This window comes from Hemicordylus capensis, chromosome 10 (genome assembly GCF_027244095.1).
Source record: "Hemicordylus capensis ecotype Gifberg chromosome 10, rHemCap1.1.pri, whole genome shotgun sequence".
Lineage (NCBI taxonomy): Eukaryota > Metazoa > Chordata > Lepidosauria > Squamata > Cordylidae > Hemicordylus > Hemicordylus capensis.
In genome coordinates, this window is record NC_069666.1 from 3,162,332 (window position 1) to 3,180,656 (window position 18,325).

At 47.7% G+C, this 18,325-nt stretch overlaps 1 long non-coding RNA gene across 1 annotated transcript; it reads right to left on the bottom strand.

The window, feature by feature from the left end:
* Positions 1-7,405: 7,405 nt before the first annotated feature.
* On the bottom strand, positions 7,406-11,645 carry LOC128334741 (uncharacterized). Its single transcript, XR_008311385.1, has 3 exons — positions 11,552-11,645; positions 8,743-9,074; positions 7,406-7,557 (listed from the first exon to the last, which is right to left on the bottom strand). It is a non-coding gene; the product is annotated as an uncharacterized LOC128334741 (long non-coding RNA).
* Positions 11,646-18,325: the final 6,680 nt, after the last annotated feature.

Below are 18,325 nucleotides of genomic sequence, written 5' to 3' on the forward strand. Positions count from 1 at the left end.
CGTTTGGAGGTCACAGTTCTATGTCAGTTTCTTAGGGTGGGATTAGTTCTGGCTGGTGCTTCCATAGTAGAGGGGTTGTTTGCACCCCTCATCACCCCACATACAGTATAATTTGTGAGAAGTGCATTCCATACAGATAGAAGCCTGGTGGGTACAATCTCTCTCTCTCTCTCTCTCTTTTTATGAGGAAGAGAGAGGACAAACTGGGGTGGTTGTAAGAATAGCTGAGACCATGAGATCGTTCACACAAGCATCGAGAACAGGGAGGGCTGGAGCGGGGAGGAGACCATCTACCTCCCCACGGTACAATCCGGCATGGTCCTGGGCTGTGCAGCACCCACATGACCCACCCACAGAGTACAAAGTTAACGTCCAATGCAGTTGATACAGTCTGTCAGATATCACAGTTCCATTTAGGTAGAAAACGTTTCCACAAATCAGGGGCATATCCTCGCCTAAATTATTGGGGGAGCCTTCACCAATGCTGGACCAATCTTGTATGCAATGGCACTATTATTATTATTATTATTATTATTATTATTATTATTATTATTATTATTATTTCAATTTCTATACTGCCCTTCCAAAAATAGCTCAGGGCGGATTACACAGAGAAATAATAAACAAATAAGATGGCTCCCTGTCCCCAAAGGGCTCACAATCTAAAATGAAACATGAGATACACACCAGCAACCGTCACAGGAGGTACTGTGCTGGGGGTGGAGAGGGCCAGTTACTCTCCCCCTGCTCAATACAGAGAATCACCACGGTAAAAGGTGCTTCTTTGCCCAGTTAGTTAGCTTTGCTCAGTTTAGCGACACAAGAGGTGAAAAATACTGTCTTGTCTGCAAGAAGATAGGTTACATAAAAGTCCATTGGTTTTCCCTATAAGTCGTCCTCTAAAAGGGATAAAATCAATTTGCTACGTGGAGTACTATAAAGTTTACAATGAAGTAAAATATGTTTCCATTTGTAAAGTAGTGTACAAAATCCTAGCTATCACATGTGTTTGTTGAGTGATGTGGGTTTAGACACAAAACTGATCACAGCTGGATGAAATAAATGACGGTTTCATGTCTTTAGGTGTGGTTTAGAGCAAAATCACATGACCAAAAGGCATGCCACACAAATGAATAGAACTGATGCATTTCACAGCTGCCCCGAAGTGCAGCACACAGTCAGTTGATTCACAGCATTACCACACCATCCACAGTCATCAGGCAATGGAAGTAAATATGAATTAGCAGCTCAAGGGCATGTTCAGAAGAACAGCAACATGAAGGTAGCACGGTGTGTTCAACTTTTCATGGGGGTCATCCCAGTCCCAACATGTCAACTTAGTACTGCGAAGGGGCTCTGATGAGCCATAAGATGGCACTGGTTGCTCATGAAATAACGTCAGAGTTCCAGGGTTTGGCGTGAGGCCATACAGTGAGCAAATCTGCTGTGCCTCAATATTCCCTTTTCTCAAAGAATGAGGAGGGGGCTGCTGGTCAAACCTTTGGACCAAATGCCCCCTCTTTGTTCTTTCTCTCCAGGGTGAAGAAAATATCAGGGTTCTTCCAAGGAGCAATTGGGATTCAAAGAGGAATTTCAGGGTTCCCTCCTGAAGATTGGCACATTTGCTAGGAAAGCTTCTCCACATCCCTGCCTGAAAGTCTTGAGAACATAAGGAGGGGCCTCGTTGGATCTGACCGAAGTCTAGACCCCAGTATTGTATTTCCAAGAGCAGTCGGCCAGATGCCTCTGGGAAATTCACAAGCCAGGGCACCAAGATGATGTCCCCCCCTGCCCACGGTGTGTCTATTCCCAGCAACTGCCCATCAAAGGTAGACTGCTTCTGAATATGGAGGCTCCATTTAGGTATCCTGGTGGATAGGCTTTGGGAGATTCATCCTCCATAAGAACAGGTGGAGGAGCCCTACTGGATCAGGCCCATCTAGCCCCGGCATCCTCCTTCCTTCAGCATTCTCCAGCTGAAGCGTCAGTGTTGAGGTTTTATAGGGCTTGGTGCCTTGGGATTGGCCCTTTGGACCAGCTGACTGGTATAGGTGTTGACCTATAAACCCCTAAGTGGCTCAGGCTCACATGTCATCACCCATCCAAATGCAAACAAGGGCGGGCCCTGCTTAGCAAAGGGGACAATTCCTGCTTGCCACCGCAAGACCAGAGTTGCGGAAGACAGGTCTAGCAGGGGAGTGGCTGTCACTGCAGCCCTCCTCCACCCATAGCAGCAGAAGGTCATTGCAATGGATATACAGCAGGTGGGTTTGGGCCAAGACCGAATTACAGCCTCACGACACAGCTCATCACCCGCACCGTTGAGTTTCTGTACCTGTCTGTGCTGGGAATCATCCTTAACCTCTGGGAAATGGCGAGGACCTTCAAACGAGACAACCTCTTAAATCACAGCAAGGTTTTAATCTGAATTGCAAGCACACAGAGAGGCCCATAATGTCCCGGCCCAGCTCTTCAGCTGGGATGGCCTCATTGGGAGGTGGTGTTAAATACTTACATGCTGCTATCCCATCTTCTCCTGGTCATAACTGATAATTGCATGCCGGGTCAAAAGAAAGCCCAAACCCAAACAAACAGTGAACCGTGTTGTCGAAAACTATAGGGCTGCCCAGGGCGGGAGAATTATAACGCTTTGAGATACTTTCACCATGCAGACCTGTTGCCACTGACTATGAGTAAATGTTTGCGCTAAATCCCACTGGCTAATCCAGGGGGTCTCAAACTGGGTTAACAGGAAAACAGAGCATGGCAGACCTTGGTCCATCTAACTTAGTCTGGTCTACTCTGAAAAGCAGATGGTCTCTCCAGGGCTTCAGACAAGGGTCGCTCCCAGCCCTACCTGGAGATGCTGCCAGGGATTGAACCTGGGACCTTCTGCCCAATGCAAAGCAGATGCTCTTCCACTGAGCTATGCCCCCTTTCCCCAAAATAAAAGTTAGGAGCCATATAGGAAGCTGCTGTCTACTGAGTCAGAGTCTTGGTCCATCTAGCTCAGTCTGGCCGACACTGACTGGCAGTGGCTCTCCCAAGTTTCAGGCAGGGGGTCTCTCCCAGCCCTACTCTGGCTCTGTTAAGGCAGCTACCTATGTCCATATATGCATTTCTTCGCCTGTGGGTGTTGGGCAGCAATATTTCTTCTTGCCACTGTTTTTTTCTGCCCTGGCCTTGGCGAGGGAATAAATCAACAGAAGACTCTCTTCCTCTTGCTTATGGACTATGAGTGAAATGGCAGTTATCGCAATAGGCTTCTTATTAGACCATCAGTCATACTCAGAGGACCAACAGGAAAAGGCAACCAGAGACACCTTTCTATCAAGTGGAACAAATTAGGCTCTCTGCAAACTGTCCACAGTGAAGTAAGCAACCATATTTCTCCCTTTCTCCTTTTTGAGAGAAATTGGGAAGCAGCTCCCCAGGGTATTTGTACCCCATCAAGGCTTCTTTTAACAAGATGGCAGAGGTTGGACTTGAAGACTTGCTACGTACAAAACACATATGCAACCACAGAGCTGTGGGCGTTTCGTGAATATCCAACTGCCTTCTGTTGAATCAGACCATGAGTCCATCTAGCCTGGAGTTGCTGCCAGGTATTCAAGAGGAGACTTTCCACATGGAGCCATGGAGCGACAGTCTCTACCCAACAACAGAGGCATGTTCATGTACATGTTCCTGTGCCTTCTATCGAGTCAAACCATTGGCCCATCACGTCCAGTGTTGTCTACACTGACTGTCAGCAACTCTCCAAGGTTTCAGACAGGCCATCTTTCTATGGCTACATTCGGAGGTAACGTGGAACCAGAGTTGAATGGGCCAGAGGTTCTCCAAGCGTTATGAGCAAATGCGTGCAAATGTGGTTCTATACAGCGACGTACCTGAGGTTGCATTTTTCTAACTGAACCCTCGAGTTGTAGTGAGTTTCATCACCACAACCCGAGGTTAGGCGCAGCCTGTGTTGCATCTGGATACAGAACCGCAGGCTATCTCCCCTTCAACCGGAGGTAAGGGAGGAAGCTCCTCCCTCAACTTTGACCATGATTGGCTGTGCAGACTGTCTTTCTTGCAAGGAGGAAGCCCACACAGCCAGTTCCCTCTCTGTAGTCTCACTGATTACAGAGAGATCACTCTCCATTACATCTGAATTCGGATGAGAGAGTGGGGCGGGGAGGGGAGTGGAACCATGGGTCCATTGGACCTGCTGTTCCATGTGACATGTGAATGCAGCCAGTGTAGTTATGCGGAACCACAGTCCCCTCACCAATAGCTTCTTCAAGGCAGATTTGCTGGATCGGATCAAGGTACATCTGGTGCTCCAGCGTTCTGTTTCCAAAAGTGTTCAGCCAGGGGAGGTGAGTTGCTCTTGTGGTAGCAAACACGAATGGTCCCCTTTGCTAAGCAGGGGCTGCCTTGGTTTGCATTTGAATGGGTGACTCTGAATGTTGTAAGGTATTGGGGATAGGGTCATTGCTCAGTGGGAATGCATCTGCATGTCTAAATGCAGAAGGGCCCAGGTTCAGTCCCTGGCATCTTCAGGCAGGGCTGGGAAGGGCTGCCTGGAATCTTGGAGAGCTTCTCCCAGTCAGTGTGTGTAGACAATACTGAGCTAGATGGACCAATGGCCTGACTTAGTATAAGGCAGCTTCCAATGTTCCTATCTCTCTGGAAACATAAAAGTCTTGTCCATTATTTGCCTCCAAAATCTAGTATTCAGAGTTAGACTGCTACTGTACATGGAGGCTCCTTCTGGCTATCATGGTTCATCATGGCACTGTATGCCGTCCAAGAAGGGATCATTGGCCGGTGTGCTTCATTACTGGTTCAGATTCTGTGCATCTTGTGTGCCGAGCATGAACGTTCCTTCAGCTGAGCCACAAGGAGAGGTGGGCACCTAAAATAGCCAAAGGGGAAAGGCGGCAATGGACTCCTAAGGGTGCAGATAACAAGACAAGAGCAGCCCTGCTGGATCAGGCCCAAGGCCTATCTAGTCCAGCCTCCTGTTCCCCACAGTGGCTCACTAGATGCCTCCGAGAAGCCCACAGGCAAGAGGTGAGGGCATGCCCTCTCTCCCGCTGCTGCTCCCCTGCAACTGGAGATGCTTCCAGGTAATGAACCTTCAACCTTCTGCATGCAAAGAAGATGCTCTACCTCTGAGCTACAGCCCCACCTCCGACGCAGTGTTCGCATGAAACAGTGTATAGTTATGACCATTAGATCACATACTTCCACAATTCGGGATCAGATCTGTGATCCACCATTTAAAATGTACATACAAGAATTCTGTCATTTCTTGCTTCCTTCTGCCTCCCTTCTTGTCTCTTTTTAAAGGAGAATATATTGTATATTCACACCTCTTATTATTCATACTTTGAGAATTATTTACCCTTCCTGGGCTACAAAAAAAAAAAAAAAATCCAATGAAAAGAAATCAATTAGAAGCCAAGACTTGCCTGGGCAATGTTTTAAGCCGAAGGACAATAACTGAGGAATGGCTGTTTACTCTAATGCCTGCATTAAGGCTAATACATTTTAACTGCTAATTTATTACCTCTGAAACTGGCAGCGGATCTGGGCGCCCGAGAGTTCTATTAGATCGAAAGTTCTGCAGTCAGTGAATTTTCTTGCTGAATTTCCTAATATGTCTGGTTCAAAGCCCAGGTTTAGTGATCAGTTCATTAAAATGGACAGTATGTTGGCCCAAACAGGTGGACCAGCACAAGCCTTGCCACTTAGATCACTGGAGCTCGGTGCTTGGAAAGAGATCCATTCCAATTTTAAAATTAGCCTAACGATGGCCCAGATTAATTCCTCTTATGATGAGCACGGTTTGGATAAATTTGCAAATGAAATCGACCTCCCCTGCCAGGGTTGGTAGTGAGGATTAAAGGAGCAAGGACACAAAACCCATTCCTGTTAACATGCAGAATGCTCTATTAAGAAAAGAAGTAATAATTGCAAGCAGGAGGGCAACTGGAACCAATGTCAAAAAGCTGGATGCAGTGGCACTCTAATAGAAGCCTGCTCAACTTAGCCGCCCCCCAGCTGTTTTTGACTACAACTCCCATAATCCCCAGCCACTGTGGCCAATAGCCAGGGATTATGGGAGTTGTAGGCCAACATCTGCAGGGGGCTGAAGCTGAGCAGCCCTGCCCTAACATGGCCAAGCCACAGGACCAGGGTTCCCTGTAACAGGGCTTCCCAGATACTGTTGACTGCAGCTCCCATAATCCCCAGCCAAAGGCCATTGCAGCTGGGGTTGCTGGGAGTTGTAGTCAACAACATCTGGGAAGTCCTGTTACAGGGAACACTGAATTACGGCTGGATTTATGCAGTGGAAGAAGTGGCACAGCGCTCTGCAGGGAGACTCAGTTCTAAATTATTGCTGCTTACCTCCTCGCTACATCCAGGATTGGGGGGACACAACGGAAAAGGCCCTGTCTCCATTAGTGGCAGGGCCATGGCACTTCTTTTAGCGGCAGTACAGCAATGACACTTCTTTGGCCACTCGCTAGATGAGCTCTAGAGAGTACCTCCCAAGAGGGAACTCTCCCCTGGCCCATCAGACAAAATTAGTGCCACTGCTATGCTTGCCCTTGGCTTTGTGAATGACGGAAGAGCAAGGTCATTGCTGGCTTCTGTCTCTGCCTGCCTCCCATGGTCCCTGACGATCTTTACATCTTGGACATGTTGAGCAAGGCCTTGTTTGGAAGCCCCTGGGGGGGTCCCCGACCCCCAGTTTGAGTACACCTGCGCTAGAGTGTGGTAGATAATTAGTGCAAGATGTTGACAGCTCCTGAGGTACCTATGTCTATAAAATGGAGGTAATGTCAATCACTTTTGGGGATGAGGCCATAAATCAGTGTTAGAGCACCTGTTTTGCAGGCAGAAGGTTCCACGTTCAATTGCTGGCATTTTCAAGTAAGGCTGGGAAAGACTCCTCTTGGAAAAAATGGAGAGCTACTGCCAATCAGTGTCAACAATCCTGAGCTAGATGGACCAAGGGTCTGACTCGGTAGACGGCAGCTTCCTATGTAGCCACTATTGGCATCAGAAGAAGCTGTAATCTTCAGAATCTTCTAAGCTGTGCCCCAGCCTTTCACATTCAATCATGACTTTCACTGCCCTGGCCTTGCCTGGGGGTCTAATATTTTTGAAATCAGAAGCAAGCAATCCCCCTCCAGATCTACAGTTTGATAAGCCTAGAAATCCTGGATAATAAGCCCCCAGCCAGATTGGAGCAGTTAAGTGGAAAATATGGGAGCTGTTTTTCTCCATCTGCATCCGAGCAAATGAACTGGAAATGAGCTTTGTTGAGGCTGTTCCCTCCTCTGGAGGGAACAGCCTGAAAGCCTTTGGTCCTTTCCACATCAAGCTCATCAGTGGATCTTTGATCTTTCTGCTCCGCCTGGGATTTGTCTCTTGATCACAAAGGTCAAAATTATAGCTCTGCCAATACATTTTCTCCAGGGCCAGATCATGTTTGGAAACAGCTCTTGAGAAGACAAGGCTCAGATCCGGGGAGGCAGCAAACATTTGTTTTCTTTCCTAAAGAAGCAAATAAATCAACATAAACCAATTAACAAGAAAGCAAGAGGAGAAAGGACAAGGTGAGTTTGTTAGGGCTACTCTTTCCTAGGGTTTGATTCCTGGATGGCTAGGGGTTTGTTTTTGACAGAGCAGTTTCAGTTCCAGTTGTGTCTAGAGAAACAGTGGGTGAGGATTAGCTGCAGGTGAGTTGCACAGCTTGTGGGAGGGGCCACATTCCTGAGGAGGCTCACTCTGGAAGCAGCTCTTGAGAAGACAAGGCTCAGACCAGGAGAGCTTTGCTACCTGGAGCTTTGTGAACAGGAGTTTGCTAACATATATCAAAGGAGTTTTGTGTGGAGTTTAGCAGGGAGGTGTGCAGGGAGGTGCTCAAGCATTCCCCCTTTATCACAAAGGTGACACCCAGCACAAGATGAAGGTGAGTACAACCCCATTTTGTAATTTTCTTGGAAGGCAGAGCTTAAAACTTGTAATTGGCTTACAACTGCAACTAAGACCTAGCTTTCAAGTAAACAAACTCTCTATATATTCTAAATTGCTAATAAAACCAGTTAAGAAGGTATAATTCCAGCAGGGGAAGGGGTACTCCCAGTGTATTGCACAGAGTGTTGCATGTATGACTATCTGCCTGAGGGGCACAAGTTGTGTGGGAGCGCTCAGGGCAAAGAACTCCTGGCTCTCAGGGGACGGGTTCATTCCCTCAAAGCCAAGGTGGTTGACCTGGAGAAGCTCAGGGAGGCAGAGAGGTATGTGGATGAGACCCTCAGAACTCAGCTTCCTGGGTTCGGATGCTGAAGAACTGGGCCAGTATGAGGTGATGAGAGAGAATGTTCTAAACTGTCTTGAAAAACAAAAAAAATTACAAATTGCCAGGACAAGATGGCATCCACCCAAGAATTCTGAAGGAACTCAAATGTGAAGTTGCTAGTCTCCTAGCAAAAATATGTAACTTGTCCCTACAATCAGGCTCTGTACCAGAGGACTCAAAAGTAGCGAATGTAACTCTGATTTTCAAAAAGGGATCCGGGGGGGATCCAGGAAACTACAGGCTGATTAGCTTAACTTCTGTGCCAGGTAAATTGATGGAAGACATACTTAAAGACAAAATCCTTAAACATAGAAGAAAAGGCCTTGCTGGAGGAGAACCAGCATGGCTTCTGCAAGGACAAGTCTTGCCTCACTAACCTTTTGGAGTTCTTTGAGAGTGTCAGCAGGCATGAGGATAAAGGTGATCCGGTTGACACATGGCACATTCTTCTGTTCTTATGCAACCTTGGGAGCAAAGGCTGAGAACTGGAATTGACGCTGGATCTTCACAATAAAACCTCCAGGCAAATCAAATGGGTCAGCCGTCATCGTGGCCCTCATCCTTTGCTTCTCCCCAGCAAAAATGCATACGCCAAATGGCAGAAAGTCATCTCCCTTCCTTCCCTCGTGTCATGTGGCTTTATTCCTCTCTCACGCTTTGCTTGCAATTTGTAGACTGCAGAGAGTTTTGCCCGGGGCCAGCAGTTGACCTTTAAATTCATGCGGAATGTGTTAAATGCTCGCTTATATGACTCCTGCCACCGCTGCCGCTGAGCTATTCCATCAGCTCTTCCTTGCTGCTTGACAGATATCTCCAACAAAAATGCTTCCTTAATTCTAGTCCCTAAACAATTTGCTTTCTATGAGCATTCTATGAGTATCTTGTTACCACATTTTTGTGAATAGAACACACAGCTGATCATTGGTTCTGTAAACAAACAAACAAACAAACAAACAAACAAACAAACAAACAAACAGACTGTATTGCCCCTACCTGTGTATTACCTATGAGGAAATACAGAGAAATACAGTATTATTTAGTGCTAAGGCCTTCTTCCCAGGTCTCTAGAGGGAGGCAATCCAGATGCAGAGTGGTTCATAAAGCAAGAGGCAACGGAGTGAATGGTAGGACTGCACACAGTTTCAAATGTCAGGATCAGATCCAACCTGATCTAACTCAACCCTGCAAATGATTGATTGCGGTTTTTAATTAGATTTAGACTGTAGTTTTTTTAAAAAAAATTAATACTGAGTTTTAAGTGTTTTAAATGATTTTAATTGTTAATTGATTTGATGTTTTAAATGATTTCAAATGAAACCACCCAGAGATGCAAGTTTTGGGCGGTATAGAAATATTATTTATAAATAAATAAATAAATAAATAAATAAATAAATGGGATCCTTTTGGACCCTTCAGATTGTTGGGGTCAGGATCGGGGTCAGGATTGGGTATTTCCCTGACCAGCCTTTAAAGCATCCTGTGATCCTATACTGCAGATCTCCACAGGTGAGAGAATGTCCTCCACCCCAAATACATTAATGTTGGGGTTCTCAAATGTGGGTCCCCAGCAGTGTTCCCTCTAAGGCATGTATATGTACATCCGCTCACACGTTTTTGGATGTCCGCTCAGTTTATTTTAAATCCCACTCAGGTTGAATCTGGAAGGCCCCATTCTGAATGCATGTGCACACACACTGCCTTGATACTGCTGCCCAGAACAAAACTCATTCTGCACACAGATGGAAAAAATTTAGAGAGAACACTGGTCCCCAGATTTTGTTGGACTACAATTCTCATCATCCCCTGTGACAAGTATAAAGAGTTATTGTCACTGGGGATCATGGGAGTTCCAACAGCATCTCTGGGACCCAAGTCTGAGAACCTCCACCTTAACACATTGTTGTTTCTTTCCATACGCACCACCTTTGCAAACACACTGGCGAGAACAGGCCTATTTTTAGTCATCTCCTAATAATATTCTGGGCACATCCTCTCCGCGCTCCTTCCTAGGTTTTTTTTTTTTTAAATTATTAATTGTTCTTATTATCATCGCCATTATCATTACTTAGCCTTTACCATATCAAGTGACTCTCCAAAACTCTTTGCAATCATTCGGTTCATTAATTAAAGTGCGTTTCCTGGGAAAGGGGGCTCTCTTTCTGCCTGGATTTACAACCAGCTCCTTCTTAATGGCAAACAGACACTGCACATAAAAGAGAGTCTGGCTGGGCCAGGGAAGAGCAGGGAGGGAGGAGACGTGATCTCCAGCTGTTTGTCCCAACTGGGGTCCCTTCTCCTTTTCGCACTAACGTTGCTATTTAGCACTACCCGGAGAACCCCAAGGCTTGCAGCAGAAGGCAAATTCGGCACCAGATAATCAAGGAGTCTGACAAGCTGTTTTGGTTTTGCACAGATCTGTGCAAGTAATTTATGATTTCATCCCACCTTTCCTCTAAGGAGCTTTAGGTGGCACGCATAGCCCGCTCCTCATTGTATCCTCACAACAAGCTGGTGAGGTAGGCCAAACACAGCGTGGCCTAGTGAAATCCTCAACAAGTTGTCAGAATCAGTCCCGATGGGATCTGAGATGAGCAACTCTAAAGGAAGGGAGGAGCACACACCAGGGGAAGAAGTCGTTTCGCAGCCCAGGAACCCCCAGGAACCCCAGAACAGGCAATCCAAGGAGAAACCATCTCACACACTTTGCCGGGAGATGAATGATATCCCCAGAGCCCCCAGAGACCTCACATCAACTCCATTCCAGCCAACAAGGAAGGAGGTGCCATATGAGCTGACCCTCCGCATGAATTCTGTGCTGTTCCCCATGGCCGAGCCCCCAGCTTTCCTCGGGGGTCTAACTTCAGTGCCTCTTGAACCCCCAGGCTCACCCCCAGCCCCCAGGAAAAGAGGTCCTGCCATGCTGGAGAAGATGTTCAGCACAGATAGAGCAGTGCGTGACTGGCTATCTGTGGTTTGGCCTCCAGGGGGGTCTACTCAGGAGGAGGAGTAAGCCTACTCTTTGAAGACTCCTTGAGAGCAGAACGTGCTCGGACTAGTGGCTGTCCCCTAACTAGACGACCTGCCATTTCAGAGCTGCCCCTTGCTGGTTCAACACCTCCAGCTCCTGGTCTTTGCCCTTGCTCTGCCCTGCTCCAATTCTTGCATCCTCCATCCCCGGCTTCTTACCTGGATTACGTCTTCACCTTTTAATTGCATGTACTGCTGTGCTGCGGCATGCCAGCTCCTTTCATTTCAGTGGGCTTCCGTGGGTCGGCTTTCTGGTGGAGTGTGCCCGGTGGCCTTTAAATACAAACTGCTATGGGGATCAATATTTTCCAAATTATTTTCTTTCCCTCCACACCTGGCTGGCTGCCTTCCTGGGGCTCCATTTCTGGAGTTCAGTCTCAATGTTCCAGCTCGGTGCCACCTCTGTGAGCTCGAAGATTGAATTTAGTGTGATGGAAAAAACCCCGCCGGTGTGCGATTAGCCTCTCTCGCTCGCACCTGGGAGCTGCCTCCTGCTGCCTTTCAGGACCGCCTGCTCGGAGACGCTCGGTGGAGCTTTGAATTGCACAAACACGAGACTAAGGAGGCCTGAAGTTCCGCACTTCCTAGCCCCAGAGAGAGACGCTTCGCCTGTTGGAGACAAGCTTGTTTGTAACCAAACCTCAGTGGGCAAAAGATGAGGCATGCCCCTCGCCGTTTGCCAGCAGCACTTCTTGGAAGCACAAATGAGGGGGGATGACTGTACGAGGCTGTTCTCATGACATGCCTGGACTGTAGCCACCCTCTAAATGAGCACAGCAGCAGGTTGATCGGTGATGACACATCACTGCTGGACAAGCAGAAGGTCTTAACCTGACAGTATCTTAGCCCTATGAAACTGAGCCCTATGAAACTCCATCAGGCCCATGATGGAGAAGATGATGTTAGAGCCGATGACCTGCCTTTGGCTCAATCCAGCACGATGTTGCATATGGCCTTTTTCACCCTCAAAAATCTATAGGTTGGTGATGACAACCAGGGGTGGGGTCTAGCATGTTTGAACAGCATACACATCCCTTTCTGAGTTCTGCCTTCCAGTTTGTAATTCACCACCGTTTTTTTGCTAAACCAACTCCTGTTTCTTCTGTCTCGGCTCAAAAAAAAAAAATCCACAGGAGTCCCTGCAGAGGCTTCCTTTTGGTCTGTACATCAAATCCATTCTAGCAACAGCTGTAAATTGCACCCTCCAACCCCCACAAGCCCCCAAGTGGCAATTGTTAATTAATTCTGAGGAACATCAGACATCAGCCGGCTACTCTCTCTTACAGTTTTATTGGGACATGGCAGTTGCTTTTATCTGTACCAATCAGTGATTTAGAAATCCCAGTTTTGAACATGCTCCAAGGACTTCCTCGAGCTGCTCCTATGACTCTAGAACAGAAGAACAGCCCTGCTGGATCAGGCCAAAGGCCTCTCTAGGCCAGCATCTTGTTTCCCATGGTGGCCCACCAGATGCCTCTGAGAACCCCACAGGCAAGAGCTGAAGACATGCCCTCTCTCTTGCTCTTGCTTCCCTGCAACTGGGATTCAGAGGCCTCTTGCCTCTGAGGCTGGAGGTGGCCTATAGCCCTCAGACTAGTAGCCAGTGATAGACCTGTCCTCCTTGAATTTACCCCTAAAGAGGGTTCATCTGTTAACATTATTTACTTGATTTCTCTAGCCTGCCTTTGGATCCAGAAGGACCCCCAAAGTGCCTCTGCATCAAACAATGCAATGTGAATATGTCGGGATTGTTTCTACTCTCCGACATCTGGCATTACTCTGGGGGAATATCTCCCCCTCCAAGGACCCAGTTGACAACATTGCATCTGTTCCCGTTGCTTCTCACTCCCTCACACACCTCCAGCTGCTGGCCATTGGGTGGCCCATTGCCTATAGCTGCATGTTCCTTACTGCCTTCCCACTGGACTGAAGTTCTTTTAACCTGCCCAAGAACAGAGAGGGAGGAACCAGATGTAACTGAAGAGGCAAGATGAGAGGAGGTGAGGTCTTGAAGAGACTTGAATCTGTAAGAGACCCTGATGGCAACACATTCATCTATGCACAATGCCCCCTACACACACAAACGCCTAGTTCACACAATAATTCCATTCTAGGTTTAATGTGGGTTAAGATTATCATAACTGTCTGAACCCATGCCGAGGCAGGAATCTCCATCCACTCAAATGAACTACATCTAACTACATCTATGACTTCTTTCCAATAAACATTGCTTCCAAATATGTTTGGTTAAACCTGTCTGGTTTCTCCTTGTCTGTAAGGTAACATATGTTGATGTCCAATGTATGGTTTGTTCAGAATCTTTCTTTTCCTAAAATAGTGCAATTAAAATCTTGAATTATCACACTCTTCTACAGAGGAAGTTGGAAAGGGCCTGAAATCTTGTTTATTTGTTCATTAAGTTTTCTTAAAAAAAAAAAAAGAATTATATGGCTTCCTGGACAACCCTGTGACTTGAATTGAAGAGATGCTTTGGAGGCATGCTTTCTCTCCTTTCCTCCGGTCCAGAAATGCAAACTAACCAAATCACTGTTGGAAAACATTCAGAGGACTCTGGTTGTGCTTAGATGCAGTTCCGGGCAGACACCCCGGTCCTAATGAAAATGAACAGATATTGTCAGTTTATTTCATTAGCTGCTCATCTGGCAAGCCTGTGTATATTGAGTCATGGCAATTTTGAATTTCCAGGGAGTAAAAATTGAAAACAGAAGTGGATCTGGCAGGGATCCAACAGCCAGGATGAGATGGGTATGATAGAGTTGCGTGATAATTCCCACAGATTTCAAGAGAGTGCAAGATCTGAAGTTGACAAAATGTACAACAATAACAACAACAAAATATTTATATACTGCTTTTCAACAAAGGTTTCCAAAGTGGTTCACACAGAGAAATAATAAATAAATAAGGTGGATCCCTGTCCCCGAAGGGCTCACAATCTAAAAAGATACACAAGGCAGACACACCAGCAACAGTCACTGGAGGTCCTGTGCTGGGGTTGGATAGGGCCAGTTACTCTCCCCCTGCTCAGTAAAGAGAATCACCATGTTAAAAAGGTGCCTCTTTGTCCAGTTAGCAGGGGTTACTCCTGCTAATGTACCCAAGTAAAAAGTAAAGTGTGCCATCAAGTTGATTTCGACTCCTGGCGCCCACAGAGCCCTGTGGTTTTCTTTTGGCAGAATACGGGAGGGGTTGACCATTGCCTCCTCCCACTCAGTGTGAGATGATGCCTTTTAGCAACTTCCTATATCACTGCTGCCCGATATATCTGTAGGTGTTTACCAAAGTCTGGGGACATACCAGTGGAGATTCAAACCGGCAACCTTCTGCTTATTAGTCAAGCATTTCCCTGCTGTGCCACTTAAGGTACTACTTAGACTGAAATTTTGGCAGTATTCATTGCAGTCGGTGAATACTTCTGAGCAGAAACACAATTGCTTTTGGTCAACTGATAGATATCTGATTGCTGGGGACTCTATCATGGAGGGGGAAGGCAGCCCTTAGCTTAGAGGCAACCCTCTCATGAGGCGAGGTGAGGGTCAGATGAGAGGCATAGGAAGATAGGAAGCTGCCATATACTGAGTCAGACCCTTGGTCCATCTAGCTCAGTGTTGTCTACACTGACTGGCAGTGGCTTCTCCAAGATTACAGGCAGGAATCTTTCTCAGCCCTATCTTGGAGATGCGGCCAGGGAGGGAACTTGGAACCTTCATGCAAGCACGCATGCTGGTGTTCTTCCAGTCCCCTAAGGGGAATCTCTTGCACTGTGCTCACACATGTAGTCCCCCATCCAAATGCAAACTAGGGTGGGCCCTGCTTAGCAAAGGGGAGAATTCATGCCTGCTGCCACAAGATCAGCTCTCCTCCACCGCAGGGCAACAAGATGTCCCCTAACATTGAAACTGCTCTTTGAGACCACTCTGAATCTGGGAAACATTTCGAGGAGCATCTCTCTGCATAGTGGTCCCTCCCCACAGAGTGTTTCTCTCCACCACTCCGGTGTTTCTAGTGTCTCTTCTCTCCAAAAGACCCGTTTGCAGGAGGATGGAGAGGGAGATTCTCTTTCTGCCTCCTCTCTCTTCTACAAAGGCAAAGCTGTGCGATAGAGATAAGTCAGCACGCTGAAAAGCTCACAGATGGTTGGAGCTGTAAAACAGCTCACAGAACTCTTTAATTAAGTCTTCCTCTCCCCACTGATTAAAATTTGGGGAAAGATTAACCATGGCATTTGTACTGTATCAGAAAAATGGATCATCACAATTATGCCAGGCTGCCCAGGGTCGGTTCAAATGGAGCTTATTATTTCACTGGAGACTGGATGTATTGTGCATGTTTAGGGGAAGGGGCGTTTCGCAGGGGCCACCAAAGACTCCGGGCTTCTCCTCTGGAAGGAAGATCAGATGGCTCTATGTTCCGCGTGAGCTATTATTTGACACTGAACATGGAGATGAATGGTTTAAGCTCAGGGATGATTAACTATTGCACTTTTTGAAGTGGTGACTCTCCTGCTTAGTGGCTGTTCCTAGGGTCTCCGTTCCCCCCTATTTAGCCTGTGAGTTCCTTTGGACAGAGAGCTGGTGTGATGACTCTCATGGGGGTCATGGAGAAGGTTCCTCAGATGAAGACCCAGAGCAGGGGGAGCAGGTTGAAACTCCGGTCAACACAGCAGAGCCAGACCTGCAGGCCCCTCTGCCTCCTTCCTTCCCTCCTCCTGACGAAGCCTCCGATGTCGCTGAAGTCGAGGTGCCTGCCCCAGATCCCCGACAGCGATGTTTGGCCAGAATACAGGCTCAGAGGGAGGAACGCTGCAGGTCGGAGAGGCTGGCCAGAAGGAGCAGGTGTTCCAGCTCTGACCCGGCTGCATCCCTTTGACAAGGCCCAGCTGCAGTGATGGGCAGGAACGCTCAGCACATTGCCTATTTAGAGCAGCCTGAAAGCTGGGTCTGTGTGGGAAACAACATCCATGGTGACCAGCCCTTAGTGTAAGCAACCATGACCTGGAAATCTGGACCTGTTTGTTGTGACTGACGACAATCCGTCTTCACCCCTGGTCCTGACGTCTGTGCAATCCCTGGTACCATACTGACTTCTTGCAAGGTTTTGTGACTACGCTTTGTCTCTGTTCCTGTCTGTCGGCTCTCCCTTCCCCGCTGAAAAGAGTGGTTTCGCAGCTGCCGGGCAGTCGGCCAACGCAGGTCATCACAGCCGCCTTCTCCTTTGCTTTTGCTCTGTGGACCACTTTGTGGACCTTTATTGTTGCTTTGAAAAGAGGCATTCTAAATAACAGTAGGATTGTTCTCACGAACACAGATTCCTGGGTAGGAGCAGGGAGGAGAGCTGGCCTTGTGGTAGCAAGCATGACTTGTCCCCTTAGCTAAGCAGGGTCCGCCCTGGTTGCATATGAAAGGGAGACTAGAAGTGTGAGCACTGGAAGATACTCCCCCACTCAGGGGATGGAGCCGCTCTGGGAAGAGCATCGAGGTTCCCAGTTCCCTCCTTGGCAGCATCTCCAAGAAAGGGCTGAGAGAGACTCCTGCCTGCAACCTTGGAGAAGCCGCTGCCAGTCTGTGTAGACAATACTGCGCTAGATGGACCAATGGTCTGATTCAGTCTATGGCAGCTTCCTATGTTCCTATGTACTTGCAGCATATGTTTCATATGTTTCCAGCATTGCCTTTGCTCCTGGGGGCAATAAAGGGAGTTGTAGGGATGTGACAGAAGCTGTGTCGGGGGTGGTGGAGGTGGTGGAGCATTGAGTCCATTTTTGCTCCCCTGCCATCAAAAATGATATTTCCCCCCCCAAAGAAACAGAGGCCTATCTGCTTTCTTTACTTCTGATGCTTCACAAGCTTTCGTGCCCATTTAGGATGCACTGCAGATGTAGCAAGGAATACTGCTCACAACCTCCCACAAGGACCTGAGCCGAGCCTATGATGGGCTTGTCCCTGTTTGATTCCAATCCTAGAAGCAATCTTGTTTCACCTTGAAGCATTTCCAGGAGGGTGAATATTGTGACGGGATAGGCAGACGAAGCTCATTCCAAGCTTTCGTTGTGCCACACACTCGGTACTAAAACAGCTTTGGACAAGATCCAAGGCCTTTCTGCCGCATCCCTTTTGCGCTAGGGGCTGTGCTACTGCAGCAACTAAATCCCACGTTTCATCCAGCAAAGTGCATACATACCAGGGCTTTCCCACACACTGTGAGCCTCTTCACGCGGTCAAACGTTGGGAAGGAGGAACGTCCAGACAGGATCCCAGGTCCGTGTGTGCTCCTGAGAACTGGCTGTGTGTAAGCAAAAAGGGAGAGAGGATGAGAGAGTGACTGCTAGCCACGATTTGCATAGGATGGTAGCGGCAAACCAGCACCATTTAACCAGCACTGTCTCAAGGGTGAAGGAAAAGCATGTTCTGTACTGTCCTACTCAGATTGCAACTGACAATGAGCCTGTTCTCACGACCACAGATTCCTGGGTAGGACGGGGTTAACTCAAGAATCCATGCTCGTCTGGGGAGATGGGAGGCCTCCCGATCTAGCAGCTCCGCAACTTACACATGATCATCCAGGGGTGTTTGGGGGGAGGGAAGAACTCCTATCCTGATCCACACAGATGAGCAGAGCCTCTGTTATGGCACTGCCGTCCACACGTGGTGCAGGCACCGGTGGACTCCGTCCTTGAAAAATGGAGCTGACTCCTCCAAGGATTGAAGGAAGTAACCCCCAAATGCATTGCAATCACAGTACAGCAACAGCTCAACTTTGCCTGGCCCCTCTAGTTTCACAACTCTATGACAAACATGGCTGTTGTCCGCGTAGTGGAGCTTTCACCAGCAAATTCAACAGATGATCAAAGTGTGAGGTAGGGCAACTGCTAGGTAAAAAAAGCTGGGCCACCCACATTTGAGTGGGGCTGAGTTG